The sequence below is a fragment of the Mangifera indica genome, chromosome 1, assembly GCF_011075055.1.
Source record: "Mangifera indica cultivar Alphonso chromosome 1, CATAS_Mindica_2.1, whole genome shotgun sequence".
In the NCBI taxonomy this organism is placed as follows: domain Eukaryota; kingdom Viridiplantae; phylum Streptophyta; class Magnoliopsida; order Sapindales; family Anacardiaceae; genus Mangifera; species Mangifera indica.
Window position 1 is genome coordinate 5,990,974 of NC_058137.1, and position 17,323 is coordinate 6,008,296.

The window sequence follows — 17,323 nt, forward strand, 5'->3', positions numbered from 1 at the left end:
TTTTAATTTTTTAGTTAAATAACATTTTTACTCTTAATTTTAACAGTAAATTTTAATTAAAAAAATGGATATTAAATCTTTGAAAGTTAGCATATATGAGTTTGGGTTTTCACTAAACTTTAAGTGAGAATAAGCCTTTTGGCCTTTCAAATATATATTTAGCACAACACACATCGAATAAGAAACAAGTTCCTCATTTGCATCTTTCACACAAGATGCTATGAGGAAATTTAAATGCCCACATCGTTTGGTAGACTCACATCAATAGGCCATCAATGGCTTCAAAGAAAAGAATTTTTCACAAGTGAAACACGCTTGCCAATCAACCAAGGATAGCTTGAGTGGTATTAGCTATGAATCCTCATGTTATGAGGTGTGGATTCAAAATTCGACAAAATCATATCAAGATCAAACCTAAATTTATTTAATACAATAATTATTAGATTGATCATTACATCTGTCTCGAATAAAGTTCTTCACCATCAAAAATATAATAATAATAATAATAAACAAGCATGTCAAGTCTAAAATCAACGTTACAACAAACTAATTGTATGATCTTTATACTATTGAAGTGTTCTTCAGCCAATAAATTGAGCTAGGTTTCATTGAGATTTTTAGCATTCATATGGAAAATAATATAAATCTAGCATGAATGCAAGCAACCAAGGAAGGTAAGCCAGTATTATGAGTAGCTGAACTGCACTCAACACATATTATGTAGTGTAGTCCTGTCAAGAAAATCAGTAAAAATTTTAATATGAATTAGGAAAGATATAATTCTCCCGAGCAAATAAACCCACATGGAGCAACCGCTCATATTACATTACCTTTCAAGAATTCTACATCAAGCAATCAAATCCAAATTCATAAATCCAAGAACTGTCTTATGCCCTACACTGCACAATTCCAGTATGATTTGCCATGTTGGCTCTGATTAAAAGGAAATACCGTCAAGTATTTTCTTTTCTGTTCTTTCGAATTTGAAATCGTCAAATTTTCTAATTAATTTGCATATGATTACCAATTCTAAGTGATGCAAACTGGTTTTTCTTTAATTCTACTCTTTTGATGTCATTGACGCCTCTGACTGGACAACGTTATTACCTTGAGCATCAGCATAAGGTCTGATGAAAGTCCTTCGCCACCAGACCGCAAAGGCTCTCTGAAGATTTGGGCAATTGTCACCGGCCTTCAAGAAACTTCCCAACCAAAAAAGTAGAATATTCTGTCAGTCCTCCAAAGGCAGGGTAAGAAATGTCCTGCTAATTCCTTCCTCAACAGCCTTCCTATCAAATGACCTACAACCATGTTGAAACCAGCTGTAGTCGTTGATTAATGGCTGTAGCCAGGTCTGTAACAACATCTGACGAGTATCCTTTAATGGTAGCAGCTCACTTCTTCCAATCCCTGCAAATAGCCTTGCCGTAATGCAGCTAACATGGTAACGAGACACAATAGGCATCTTTGTGTGTAGAGCTGCCAATTCGTGCTGGCTAGCCCACATAAGAGCAAATTCGTCTGCTGCTTGCCTCTCGACCAGAATCTCAAGCAACCATGAGAGGTTATCAGCCTCTAGAGCTATTTGCTTCACCACAGGCTCCTTGTTGTCCATGGCTTTATCAGCAAACTCAGGTTCGTAGCTTGCTTAAATTTAGACACCAGTGAATTCAAGCAGCTTCTGCATGATGTATAGAGAGTTTCAGTGCAAATGTCTGATGAACCAGCATAACTTGGAACACTGTTGATCTCCCTAAGGAGTTTTAGTACTGTGGATTTCATTTCCCGTCGACCTTTCTCATTGCTTTTAAGAACTAATTCCACTATGTGGGTTAGGGTGTCTTTAGGCGGATTGGAGACTTCAGAAGAGATTCGTTTCAATATTGGGGTTACACCAACGCCTTCACCTTGGAGTCTTCGGATTGATGAGGCAACCTTTTCTTCTTCCCCTTGTCTATCCCATGGAACTGCTTCTAGATATTCCAAGCATGACTTAATGCACAAGCTGAAGCCCAGTGTTTCAGCAACCTGTACGAAAGTTCCATGCAAGTAAGATATATTTACACATGTATGGAAACTACTCTCACACCATGGCACAGATATTAAGTACTAAAATTAGAAGAGAAAAAGGATGACTTACACTGGAAAATGAAGGCTGATTGTTAGACGGAAAATATTATTTAGTTTGTTTTTATTTTTGGTAAGGATTAGCTTTAAGCGATAGAAATGTGATTGGAATTCGTCATATGGAGACGCCCAGCCTATATAAATAAAAATAGTACGAGCATCTACAACTAAGGGAAATGGAATAGCCACCACAGGGTAAGATGATTTTCTTACACTGAGCGAGTGACTGGTCAAATGATGAAACATAATTGTTTCGATCAACATGGCTCCATGTGGACTGAGTTTATCTTATTAAACTGACTAGAACCAAAGTTGTCCCTGCTAAGGTTGACCTCACTATTCACTAAGAATTCTAGACAGCCAGGAACCTGCAGTTTCTTCATACAAAAATTTTTGAGTTTTATTAACTTGTTATCATTAATCACTTTGAAGACATTTGACTCTAAATTGATAAGCACGTCATTAATAAATATTGCCTGAATAGCATCATCCCAATTCACAATGCAAAAGAAGATGAAAAGAATAAATCGTGACACCTAAAATTTGTAAGAAAAACCATAAGAGTCGGGAAAATTCATTAAAATCCATGCAAAAATTACATAAAGGAAAAACATTTTATGACACTCACAAGTAACAAATTGGTTGAGAAAAGCAAGGAGGGGGACATTAAGTATAGAAAACCAAGAAACTTTGTGAAGCATTTAAAATGGTTTATATGATTACTAGATACTCACTTAGTGCTCAGTGTCTTAATGTTAAAGTGACAACCTTTGAAACTTATCAAAGGGAATGAGAAAGGAGAAAATTGGGTGATAACTTCATCATATCGCTTCAGTCGTCAATCTATCTCCACCATAGAAAAAATATAGGGCCTTTATATAATGGCCAAGTCCAAAAAAAACCAAAACAAAAACAAAAGAAAGAATATATAAATCTACTCCAGATCAGTATTTCAGATCCTACTCAAATTCCACAACAGGAAAAATAAAGTGCAACCCAAACAAGTGACAATCTGACAAAAATAAGTATTAAACATAAGTAATCATAAAAAAGCTATTAAACCTTAGTTTAAAATTGGCACCGGTTAGACTAGCATAGTAGCATTGCATCAAACTGTAGGTGGGTTGAAAACTGACTATTGTAACAACTGCTGTTTTCCTTTTTTCTAACACAAATTTGTACTCTAAAATGCAAAATTGTCATTCCACACATAAAAGTTTAAAGGGATATCTTAGACAATGTGTATTATGTTGCAACCCTAAATTTCAATAGTAGGATTTGGAATGAATTGAAAATTTTATTAGAACAAATGTAAATTTTATTGGTTGAAAGAATTATTACAATTGAAAAACCCAATATCTTTGGCCAACCGCCAAGAGATTATCAGTGGATGCTCTACCTCTTGGAATATAGAGCTACTTTGAGATTGGATTATCAAAGGATGTCCTTATCCTTCCTAAACCTTTCTATTTATTGATTAAGAACCTAACCTAAATGAACTCTCATCCTAATTAGTAATATTATTTACTCAGTTTAAATCCTAATTGGACTACTACTAAACTAATATTCCTAATCATTAATCTAATTGCTAATCCTCATTCCTAATTTTGCCAAATATTTAATAAAGTTTTAAATCACCCTAATTTCCTAAATTACACAGGGCCTAACAATTTCTCCCTTCAACAACTTTGTCCCCAAGGCTAAAGTACGAAAAATAAACTTGAGTTATTCCACTTTTACTTCCACCGACAACAGTTCAAGGTTTCCTTCTTCTAGATATGTTGACAATAGCAACTTACTAACATTCGACTCATAAAATGAAGGAAAGTCCCTAATTGTTGAAACTCTTCACTTCTTCCTTCTCGTGTCATCTAACACACTCCTACGCCATCTTTTCCATGAGTCTTCAACCCCATCTTCTTCATCATAAAGGATTTATCTCTTCTCAAATTTTTCATATGGTGTGATAAGAAACTCATATGCTCTAGTTTGCAGGATACAACAATAGGATGAATTAAAGAAGCTTGAATCTAGATCAACTTGGATAGCTTGAAATTCGGGTCCATGCCTTGAACTCAAAAAAAAGCTATCTTATATTCATCATAACTTTTTTCTAAAACACCTTTTTTTGCTATAGATTTTTGGTATTTTGCATTTAAACCATCCTTGAAAACAATTAACATATGGAAGATATAAAAAAACCAAACTGAATCCATATCCTAAATAACTTAAGCCATGGTTGGATTCCCTCTTGTTGAATTAATGATAGAACTCGTGTGTGAGTTGGCATCAACTTTGTCTTCCATTGCACTTCCACGACCAAGTCATGCATTACACATATTCTTATCCCTTCCATTTTTAGGTTAAGTGTACTACATAACATAGCAATCCTCACTAAAAAGCTTTGTCTATTCTTGAGATGGAAGAAGGGACAATTCATCACCATTTACTAGCCAAACTTTCAGTAAGCCTCTGCAATTTATATAAGGCTAAAAGTCTTCTTCTAGAAGCCCTTTAACATCATATAGCTCATGGTCTTTGCTTCCTGCAAGGGATTTATCATATTCCCTTTCTTCCAAATTTGACTTAGACTAGTGGCTAAGACAATCATCTAACATTTAAGCAAATGATTTGCAGAAGCCATCATCATCAGAATCAAAACCATATACATGAAGAATAGCAAACTCTAGAATCAACTAAAATGAAGCAAACGTATCCCTAATGCTTTCATAGGATTCATTCCCACAAGGAAAATTTAGTTTCGGTTTAGAAGTCTCAAGGGCATCTATAGAGTTGAAAGATATTTTCATATGTTCAAGTGGTGGTGAAGAATTGAGTGAACTTAAAGGAGATTCGTGCCCAAACTGCTCTACTAAAGTCATATTTAAAATCAATATATATGCATCTACCTATTACACTGATATAATGCAGTAGCTACAAGAGAGCCAACTAATTCAGATATTTCATCACTACAATAAACATTTACAACTAACCTATGACCCAATTCAAACACTATAGATGAGTTTCCATCATTTCCCTAATTTGCTTCCATATATTTTACTTTGAAATCTGATGCTTACTCTATTTTTGACACAACTACTGAAGTTACACTTAAGACACCTTTACAACCATGATTAAAAATAAGTTGAGAACCAATGGATTTTTCAACTTTAGAATCTAAATAAGCTAACGAGAGTTGAGCTTTTTCATTACTAGATTTTCAAACTACCTCAAAACTTTAAGCACTCTCAACCAATGTATTCAATTTTCCTTTTTGCCCATCACTCTTGAGAGATGGATTTGGAGATTGTTAAGACTAATTTGTTCTAATGCATATCATGGAAGAAAACATAAGGTTGGTGGGACGAAAGCAATGACGGACTAGTTGGGAAAATGAAGACACTTAGCAAATACAAATTAAGGAAATTTTTGGGTAGTTAGAGATGGAAACAAATAAGAGAGCAATGGATGTGAGGGGGAAAAGGGAAAATTTTAGGGAAACACTTGGGGGAGAGTTTGCCCCCTTTAAAGCCAGACTAATCGAGGGTGATTTTGTTATAGGTTGCCATTTTATTTTTCCTTGTAAGTAGTATTTTCATTTATCTTCAAGCAAATATATTTGCTTAAATCAAGATCTAAACACAAAACATTGCCATTACTATCATTATTGTCTCTTGTGCTTGTTATTATTTACAATTCATTGTTGACAATCCTTGTTGGCTTCCTAACAACTTAGTATTAAGCATGACGAGAATGGAATGAAAAGTGGAAGGGATAGACAACCATAATAAAATGATGAAAGGAAGGTTGGATGGTATGGATTCAAGGCTAGAACACTTGGATTCAAGGATGGAGTACTTGGAAGGTAGTATTGAGACAATGACATAATACCTATGAGAAATAATGGAGATGATTATCGACAAAGATGGCATAAAAGGTGACGACAAAAGGAAGGCATAGATAGGCCACCTCTATCACTAACAAAATCAACTGTCGTGTAAGAGGCAACACCACTTCTTTTGGTGACAAGCAACGATAACACAAAGAATGGCTACCCAAACATGTCTCACTAATAACTAGAATTATCGATATTTTTCTGACAAGATTCAATGAGTTGGATTTTTAATAAGCCGATACGTTATGGTGAATAGGATATTTGATCCAACGAAGTTTATGTCAACAATTATATGTATAGAGATGGTAGCTTTGAGTTTGATACAATGAAGGGAGGCAAGATCATTGATCATCGATTGAGATGATTTGAAGAAAGGCCCATTGTAGTGATTCATGTTGTCACAAGACAACAACTTTCATGAAGAGCTATTGTTGCTTAAGCAAACAAAGATGGTGGCAAAGTATAAGTGTCAGTTTGAGTTGATGTTGAAACCAATTCTTGACATATCCTATGACCTAATTTGAATGGTTTGAAGGAGGATAGTAGGGTTGAAATAAGGCTATTTGGGACAAACATTTTGAAGGCCATTATGGATTGGGTCAATGATAAAGGAGAAGAATTGGGCTATTGAAAACAAGACAAGCCCAAAGCTAGCCAAATTAGCCCAAAAATAAAGAATTTCAACCTAACCCATCTTATGCCCTTTAACTATTATTCAAGCTTAAACCCAAATTCCCAAGCAGGTCCTACTACCATTTTCCACTCTAATACACACTCTTACTACTCTTATCCTAAATCCATTATAGTTAAACCCAAACCCCAATGCCCACCCAAGCCCAAAGACATTTATTAAACCCAAACACTATCTATCTAGGTATGAAAAAAATGGCAGGACAAGTGGGTGATATGGTTAGGTGGAAAGGTTGAGTTTGTTACGACTAGGTGAGAGTGGTTGAACAAAGGAAGTGAAAGGTTGATGTTCAAGAGCTTGGTGTAACAAGCGATAAGGTGGAGGTGGTGTGTTGATTAGGAGTGTTAGATTGAAGTGTTGATTAAGGGGAATTGGTTTTCCTCTCTCCAATGGAGATATTTGGTGGTTGTTTAAATGGAGTTGAGGAGTGGTGTAGTTTGTCATGTGGTGGGTAACTTAGAGTAGTCAAGTTGTGGGTGATAAGTAAAATTGAATGGCCAAGTTGTGGGTAGTATGTTGGAGGTCAGGTTTGGATAGCCTAGGTCATTGATTGTTTAATAGGTATTTCTATTTTGCTATCTCTTATAACCTTTCCTCCACCAAGGTTATGTCATTAGTTCCCTCCAAGTCCGTTGTGGGCATCATGCTCTTTTTTCCACTCATCTCTCATCTTTACATGTTTGTGAATCACAATCTGATACCAATTGTGGCAACCTTGATTTGTTATTGTTGATTGATTTGGAATAAACTGGAAATTTTATTGAATGAATGTAAATTTTATTAATGGAAAGAATGGTTACAATTTTTAAAACCAAAAATCTCCAAAGCTTTGTCAATAGATTATGGATGGTGTTCCACCTCCCGAAATATAAAGCTACTTAATCAAAAGTTGTCCTAATTCTCCCTAAACCTTACTATTTATTGAATTAAAACCTAACCCTAAATGGACTCCTAATCCTAATTGATAATATTATTTATTCAATTCAAATCTTAATTAGACTCCTAATATACTAATATTCTTAATTAGAAATCAATAATCTAATTGCTAATCCTAATTTTTAAGTTAGCCAAATATTTATTACATTCCTAAATCACCCTAATTTCCTAAATTAGATGAAGGCCTAACATATTAGTCGCAATGCAAAAACTTCAAAGAGGCTAACACCACACACAAAACAACCATAAAAAAAGGCAATAGATATCTTCCAATATAACATTTTGCACTGGTTTACCAGGCAATTGAGGAAATTGAGTTACTCAAAGTAACAGGCTTGATGTTGCCAATTGTCATCTCACTATATAATTGTATGTTTCGGGGTAGGCCAAAGTTAAAAGAAATGAAGCTCCCTCTTTGTTTCTTAGATAAACCCAGAAATTAATTACAATTAACATAGGCATTGCTATGAAATGAAATCACTACATGACCATACAACATTTTGTAGTTAGGTAACAAAAGGGTTATATCTTAGAGAAGTGTCTCTAAAAGAACTTGCACATCTGACCTCTAGGTTGAAAACGTAGGGTGACATTATTTAACCTACACATTGACAACCATGGTTTATGGATAAATGTAGCTTAATAATTTTTTAAATAAGGAGCATGATAGATAAATATAAGACATATAAGAGCCAATGAAATACACAAACTTAGAAAACAGAATCACGTTGGTTAACCCATGGGCAACATAAGAGCATCAAGGAAATAAATGTTATGTTGAAGGCCTAAAAGTTAACAAGATCAAAATGGGCATGTTTAAGTAGCAAAGAAGATAATCCTGACTAGCATAAATAAAATACTATTCAAAGTTAATGTTAAAGGGGGAACGGGATTGACCATTAAAAACCTTATTTTCCACTGTAAAGTCTCATTGTGTTTGTGATCAGCATAGTAAGGAAAATCAAAAGAAACATCAGTACATGACAGACTGTTAGGATTTATTGCTTAGGAGCCAACTACAACAACAAAATATTCTTAGTACATAAAAAATCAACCTATGATGCTAGTATGTCAATGCATCAATGCAAAAGGATTGTACATTTCCTAGTTTTATCAATAGACTATAATAGTTGCATTCTTGAACAAATTGCAATATATATTCTTTAAATTGCTTTTGAACACTAGTCCAAGACTAAGGGATATTTTCTACCATTTTGCTACCCACAATGAAAACTAAGAGCCTCTTTATTCAATTTGGCACTTACAAAGGTGAAAATTTAACTTGCAAATACAATGATAGAGAATATTTCACCTAAAATTATGTTATCTAAACTAAGACAAGACCAATAAACACAACATCTAAATCATAAAGCAACAATGGAAGTCTAGATAGATCATTTCTAAGGTAATAGTTTCATATGGTTGAGATAAATCATAAACACTAACCAAACAACATAAATAACATAGAAATGATGCAGCCAACTCAGATTTGAATAAGATGATGTAAATCTGCAGATTACCTTAAGGATATGAAGAACATGCGATACACTTTGCTTGATTAGCCTTTGCTTCATATTTTTGCAATTCATCAATCCCATAATTTCAACATAAACTTCAACATCCTTATAGTCATCAATCTCAAGACAAGGTAGACCTGACCATTCTCCAGAAAGCTAATAAAAAAAAAAGCTGCTATTTTCCATAAGAACATTCTTATGCACACTCAGTTTCAAGCTAAAGCCTTGCTTTCCAAGTAAAACCACCTTCAAATTGCTGGTTCCAAGTTCACCAATTCAATTGCCACTTTCCTAGGTAAATGCGCCATCTTAGATCTTGGAGTTCTATCAGGAATAACATTTGATGCACTAATACCAGGTGTATCGAAACTAAGAGTTTATGGAACATCAGAAGTAATCCCTTGTTTTAATGAAGTGAATATTTGTGTTTTCTTAGTCACCAGGATTTGGGTTTGTTTCCTTTGAATAGTGGCTTTAGGAGTGGTGAGAAGGGTTTAGGTTTGTTTACCAGATTTTGTGCTTCAACGGTCTTCTGAAACATAATAGAAGATGGGCAACACTAGAAACCTTTGGGCGTTACAGCAATTGGAACATTTCTAATCTTGGTTTGACCTTGTTCTACCCTTTGAAATCTAATTTCAGTCATAGTTGACAAGAATTTAATCTAAAACTTGTCAAAATACAACATTTATTGAAAAAACAAGCCCCTTAAATATTGGAATGTTTGAGTGATCTTGAAAACCAACAACCTAACATTTAAAACATTCCAAATAGAAATAGTTTCATCTAAGAGAAAAATATAGTCCCAAAACAACAATCAAACTAAATATAATCCCAAAACAGCAATCAAACTATAATCAAACTTCCTCAATATCTCAACATGGATCAAATGCTGGATAGAAACTAGTACAAAAGAATATAGTAAGATAAATCACAACACGAATGAAATTAGTTTTTTTTATATATATAATGAACAAAAAGAATCTTGAAATCCCCCGCTACCACCCCAAAAGAAAAACCAAAAAACATAATGTATAGAGACGTCATAAAGAACCCAATAGTTATCTCGTACTTTGAAGGGCAAGAGTGGCTGCAATGATTGAAGGATAGGTATAATCTCAAGCATCAAGGGAACCAACAAAGTTTGCAGGGTTGGCTTTAATTTGTAAAGAAAACTACCAAGAAAAGAGAAAGAGAATAAAAACAAGTGAGATTGTATTAGTGATGGTGATGTGTTCTTTAACTTTACACTGTGTGATTACTAATGATTTTGATGATTGAAGGCGTCTGCGAGTCTGAAACTGAATTCTTGCATGTCTTTGCCACTGCAAGATGCACAGTGTCTTTTAAAAATTTTAACTTTGTTTTATCTTTTTTATTCTTTTAATAATTTTTCCTGGAGACTTTTATCTATTTGTTGCTTTTGTAGCTCATCGCCAGATTTTCTAGGCAAACTGCAATGACTTAAATGCCATTAGAATATAATATCTCATCTCATCTCTACTCTTGCCTGCATTTTCCAATGATTTCAAGAGTATTTTCAAGGAAACAAGTGTTGTTGCAATAATTTATTTGTATAGATTTTCCATGGAAAGAGAATCTAGTCTGATTGGGGTTGATGAAAAGAGTAGTGAAGTTGAAGGCAAAACCATTTAGCTCAGAGAAATAAATGATACTACAGTGTTTCGTTGGCATGATGCCTAACCAGCTCATCTTAATCATTAAAAATGAATTTAATCCTACCTCTTCTGAAATTAATTAATACTGTTAATTATATAAAGAGATCATGGGTTTTAAAAAAAAGGTTCAAGTTCTGCAGTCAGACTTCAAAGGGCAGAATAAGGTTAAACCAAGATTGTGTCACGTGGTAGAGAATTCAAAGGTAGAGTCTTCAACCTTCCTCTTAGGGATGGCAACGGGGAGGGGTGGGGAGGGGATCTCAATCTCCGTCCCTGTCCCCATCCCCGTCCCCGACCCGTCTCTACTACGGGGATAAAAATGATTTTCCGTCCCCTCCCCGCAAAGAAAAATCTTCTCCCTGTTCCCGCGGGGAAAAATCTCCTCCCTGTACCCGCAAAAAAATATATTCTTTTTACCTTGTAAATACAATAAAATATATTAAATAACAAAATTAAGCAAAATTAAAATTAATCTACTATTTCAAATATCATAAATATAATTTATTAACTCTTTTAATATGCACAACAAAAACCTAAATAAATTTGAAAAACATAAATAATTTAAAACTATAAAAATATATTAGTATTTTAAATAAATATATTAATATAAAAAGACGGGGATAGGGGCGGGGAGGGGAAGGGTCGGGGTGGGGAGGGGACACATGTATCCCCATCCCTGGCCCGTCCCCGATTGCGGGGATTTTTTTCATCCCCGTCCCCTTCCCCGTTTCTATCGGGGAATCCCCTCCCCGTTAGGGTCGGAGCCCCTAAAGTGTAGCCCAAATTTCCATCTCTACTTCCTCTATTATGACTAAGTTATTATCACATTTATAAAATTTTAATTTATTTAATATAGTAATTATAAATATAGTTATCATATTTTAAATTTATCTATCTAATAAATATAGAAAAAATCCTTAATTATTAAAAAAAAAATTTTATAGTCAGACTAAATCATTTTAAAATTATAATTTAATTTAGTTAGAACTAAAAAATGATTTGATTTAGATTTTAAAAAGTTTTTAAAATGATTTATAGAGTGCTTAAAATTTTAAATTGAACTAATTCATAATTTTTTTTTTTAAGTCGGAAATAAAATCCTTTTGTATAAACACAAGGCGAAAAGTACCCGAAGTTTAATTCATCATCAAACTTTCACACATTAAATTTTGAAAATATAAATACTTACTTATCAATTGTTACTGTTAAAAAAATTCATTAATATTAAGGGTATTATTATCATTTAACTAATAATATTAAAAAATAAAATTTTATCTTATTTTCCTACTTTAGTTATAAAAACTAATAATTTTTCTTCAATTTAATTTTGAAAACTTACCTTTTCACCCTTAGGGCCTATTTGGTTCCAAGGATTTAAAGATTACTTTGGTAATCTATATTTTATTATTTATATTACCTTGTTTAGTTTGTCAGTAACAAAAGATTACGGTAATCTTCTATTACCAATACTGACATGACAGGTAATATAGATGATAATCTGATTACTACATTCACCTTAGGTATTAAAAAATTACCAAGGTAATCTTGATTTTATTATAATTATATTATTATTTAGTAATTTTTTGAGACAAAAATAAATTTATTTTTAATTAATATAACAAATAATATAAAAAATATTTAAAAATAATTATATTCAAGAGTATTTAAATAAAATAATTTATGAATATTCTTTTATTACTTTTATCCAAATACAATAATTATTTATACTTATCAAATTTTATCAAACATAATAATAATTTATATCCAGTAATTTTATAAGTAATTTATCTTCAAAATAATTTTTCTATTTTAATAATAAAATATTATCCAAACTAAATATCTTTTTAAGGTTTTATTTTTTTCTTTTCTTCTCCGACCACCTTACTCCAACCAACAGCCCATCTTCTTCCTCTATCACAGACAACGAAGGTTCAAGACTCTACTGCAAACGACGAAGACCAAAGTTGAAGGGCGAATAACGAAGGCTGAAGATGATTGTTGTTAGCAAAGATGAGTACTATAGTGTTAGTAGGAGCACTCCATTCAAGGTCTCCGTCAATGTGTCCCCATCTCATTTTTTGATATTGGGTAGCGGGAAACAGATCTTGAATGTAGTTTTCAATGCAAAAATGAATAGTACGACGGCAAGCTTAGGAAGGATTTGACTGTTTGGAAATAAAGGGCATGTTGTAAACATTCCACTGTTAGTGATAGATAAAATGTAGTAGTTAGCACTGATTGGGGAGCATTTAGGAACAATAAACCTATATATACTTAATTTTGAATACTTAATTAGATATTTAATTGATGTGTCGTCATGTCACTGAGTGATTTTAAATTAAAAATAAAATAATATTCAATCGCATAATGACATATCATTCGAATACTTGATAATATACTCAAAATTGTCCTTGTTGTGTTGTTCAACTTCCGAAGACACGATTATCTAATAATCATTGTGTATGCACAATCATGCGTCACAACCAAATTATAATACCACCCCTTTCACGATCATTCACATCACATGAACAATCCCAACACATGCATGTAGACCTGGCCACAGGTCGGTTCGGCCCATGAACCGGATCGAAACTAGCCCGGATAAAATCGAAACCGGAACCGGTAAATCGGGAACCAGACTGAACCGGAATAAAAATTGGATTTTAGCTGTTCGGTTTCGGTTTACCTAATTTTGAACCGTGAAATCGTCGGTTCACACCCGGTTTATGAACCGACGGTTTACTATGCTGAACCGGAAATTTTAAATTTTTTTTGAATTTTTTAAAATTTATTAAAGAACCAACAGTTCCCTGCACCCCCTGCACATTTGAAAAGAAAATTGCAGGGAACCAACGGTCCCCTGCAATTTTAAGAACTTTTGCAGGGGACTGTTGGTCCCCTACAATTTTCAAAATCGTATTTCACCCCCTATTTTTTTAAAATTTTTTCCTATATATATACCCATTTCATTCAAATTTCAATCTCTCCACTCTCTCACTTAATCCTTCAAACTCTCATTCTCATTCTCATTCTCATTCTTTCAATTCTTAATACTCTTTCAATTCTTAATACTCTTTCAATCTTTCAATTCAATCAAATTCTCTTAAATTTAATTATATTCTTTTTTAATTTTTTATTTATTTCAATTTCTGTTTTTATTATACAATTCATAATTAATTATAGAATTTATTTCTATAATTAATTTTATTTATTATTTATTATTATCTTTCATAATTACTCATATAATTTATTTATATAATCAATTTTATTTATTATCAAAAAATGGCAAGTAGTGAAAATTCTTCCTGTAATAGGAGATTTGATCAATATTCACATATATCAAATGTGAATGAAAATCAATTTATAGATGATTTTTTAACACAAGAAAGTGAAAGCCAATATGTAGAGGTGGAGCAACAACAATAACATCAACAACAGATAGAGATGGAACAACACTCTTAAAAAATTCCTACATCCGATATTTTCAAGATTCATTTCAAGAAAATACAAAAGTAAGATGGTAATTTCGATGTTGCTTGCAATTATTGTAGGCAAATCTATAAATTCAAACAAGGAGGTGGATACGGGACATCCAAAAGGCACTTAGAGTCAAAGCATCCGAAAAAAATGGGGCAAAGCCGACGCCGAACACAAATAACTGGGTATGGTTCTACACACAAATCTTTATTTATGTATAGTGATAATAAAAGTAAAGAAGAATTTACAAAAATGGTAGCAATAGATCATTTAGCATTTAGTTTTGGTGAAAATTTAGGTTTTAATAATTATTGTAAAACTGCATTAAATCTTGAACATAAAACTATTCTAAGAAACACATTAAAAATAATATTATTTAGTTTATATAAAAAACAAAAAAGAGAATTAATTCAATTTTTTACAAATTTTGATGGGCGTGTATCTATATATAGTGATATTTGGAGTGACCATTAGCAAGTTCACTCTTATATGGGTATAACTTGTCATTGGATATATGACAATTTTCTATTAAAAAAACAAATTTTAGCATTTACGGTGTTTGATGACCGACATATGACCGATAATATTTATAGAATAATTAAAAAAATATTAGAAGAATATAAATTACTTTATAAAATTTTTTCAATTTCATTTGATAATGCACGTTCAAATACTGTCTCAATAAATGATTTAATTAATATTTGTAAACCTAATTTAGGTGATAGATTTTTTCATATTAGATGTGCATGTCATGTATTAAATTTATGTGTACATGATGATTTACATTGTCTTAATAATTATATTAGTTTAATAAAAACATCAATTTTATTTTTATAGACACATCCACAAACTATGAAAAAATGGGATAAATTTTGTAAACAACATAATAGAAGACCAAAAAGATTTCCTAAAGACGTGTCGACTCGTTGGAATTCAACATATGAATTACTCAACGAGTCTTTTGATTATAGGGATTTATTATGCTCATTTATTTCACAACATGTGCCACAAGTTGCATTATATCCCTAACATTAGGATATTTGTAAAACAATTTTAAATGTATTAAGAAATTTTAATAATGCAACTTATACTTTAAGTGGGATTTATTATCCCATTCCTCATTTGTTTTTAAATGAAGTTGTTAATATTATTGGGGCTTTACAAGAAGCCGAACAAGATGTTATTCTACAAAAAACTATTTTTTTAATGAAAGCAAATGGTTAACTTACTAAAAAACAATTCCAGAACTTTTTTTTGTTGTATGTTTTTTTTATCCTAGATTTAAATTAGATGGTGTCACAAATTATTTGACATTATATTATGAATGTTTACACTTAAATTATGAGGATGAAGTTAATATTCCATTAACTATAACTAACATTATGAATTTAATTAAATAAATTTATGTTGAATATTCATTAATTTATGGTAACCAAGGTGGTTCTTCTTTCTCTCTACCACCTATTGCCCTATCATCAATCCAAAATATGAGTTATGGTGATCGTATTATGATGCAAAGGGGCAAAAAACCAAGAGGAACATTAGGCTCCACCTCAGAGCTTGATATTTATTTAACTACTATTTTTGAGTTTGGTGACAGCAATATAGGTAAAGATTTTCCAGTTCTAGAATGGTGGAGTCGACATGCATCAACTTTTCCAACATTAGCAGCTATTGCTAAACAAGTCCTAGCAGCACTAATATCAACTGTCGCAGTAGAACAAACTTTTAGTCAAGGGAGTAATATATTGGATGAGAAGCGATCAAGTTTGGCTCCCGAATCTATTGAAGTCCAAGTATGCGTGGACGATTGGACAAGAGCCGAATTATGCCAACAAGAAATAAAAGTGAACTTCAATGAAGAATCGCTTAATTTAACTACGGATAGTTTGATGACGGAAAATAATAGTCAAGATAGTGAAAGTGAATGATAAGGTAAGGGGGTACTGTCAGCTATTAGATATATAAAGGTAAGAGAACTACGTAAACTTTGATTCTTCGACACCCCAAGAAGATATATAGGAAGCTTAATTGAAAAATTAAGTTCAAGTCTTTCTTTTAATTTTCAATTATTGTAATTAATAATTTAAAAATTAAATCAAAATCATGTATTAGAATTGATGGCTCAATGTCTGTTTCGAACCGAAACCATCGGTTCCGAACCGGGGTCATGAACCAGAACCATCGGTTTTGAACCGGTTACGAACTGTCCTATTACGGTTTCGGTTCAGGGTTCTTATTTTTTTTAACCGTAAACTGACAGTTTCGAACCGAAACCGTCGATTCATGAACCGTGGTCAGGCCTACATGCATGAGCGTGCAGTCACCATGCACAACCTTGCATCCTCACAAAATTTTAAAATAAATAATTTAAATATAAGAAAATATCTATAATTCCCTCAAGACGTAGACGTTGATATAACGAATATGACAAGAAAAAGAATAATAAGGAGAAAATATAATAGGGGTAATATAGTAATTTAATTTTCTATAAATGTGAGGGTTATTTTAAGTTAACAGAGTCATAATATGATTGAAAAAGTGTTTTTTATGACTTCGATGGATGAACAATTGTTTTTGGACCAAACTTTAAGTCTGAACATGTAATTCACTCTTCATGTAATTTTAAAAATTGTGTTCATTGCTTTATGAAAAGGGAAGACAAAAAGCATTATCAAGGAGGGAATATAAATGGGAATTGAAATGCTTTTGACTTGGAGATTGAATGGGTTTGTAGCCCCTTCAATTGCAAAAGCAATAACAGAAGAGCAATGAGTAATAAAATGATGGTAACTAGGGAAAAGGGAACACCTTCTCATCCTAATCGGCCCCAGAAAATAGAAGAAAAGAAAGAAGGGCATGTCAAGATCAAGATGGCCTTGCTGGAAACTTGGGCCACTTCCCCTTGACCACTCATGTAGCATCGTGTGCAAATTAATTATCACTAATCCTTTTTCTATTTCTTTAGATTCTATTTCTATCTCTTAATATTATATGTAAA

At 32.6% G+C, this 17,323-nt stretch overlaps 1 pseudogene; it reads right to left on the bottom strand.

Annotated features, from left to right (window-relative positions):
• Positions 1 to 734: 734 nt before the first annotated feature.
• On the bottom strand, positions 735 to 9,812 carry LOC123193764 (annotated as a pseudogene).
• Between the last annotated feature and the right edge of the window lie 7,511 nt (positions 9,813 to 17,323).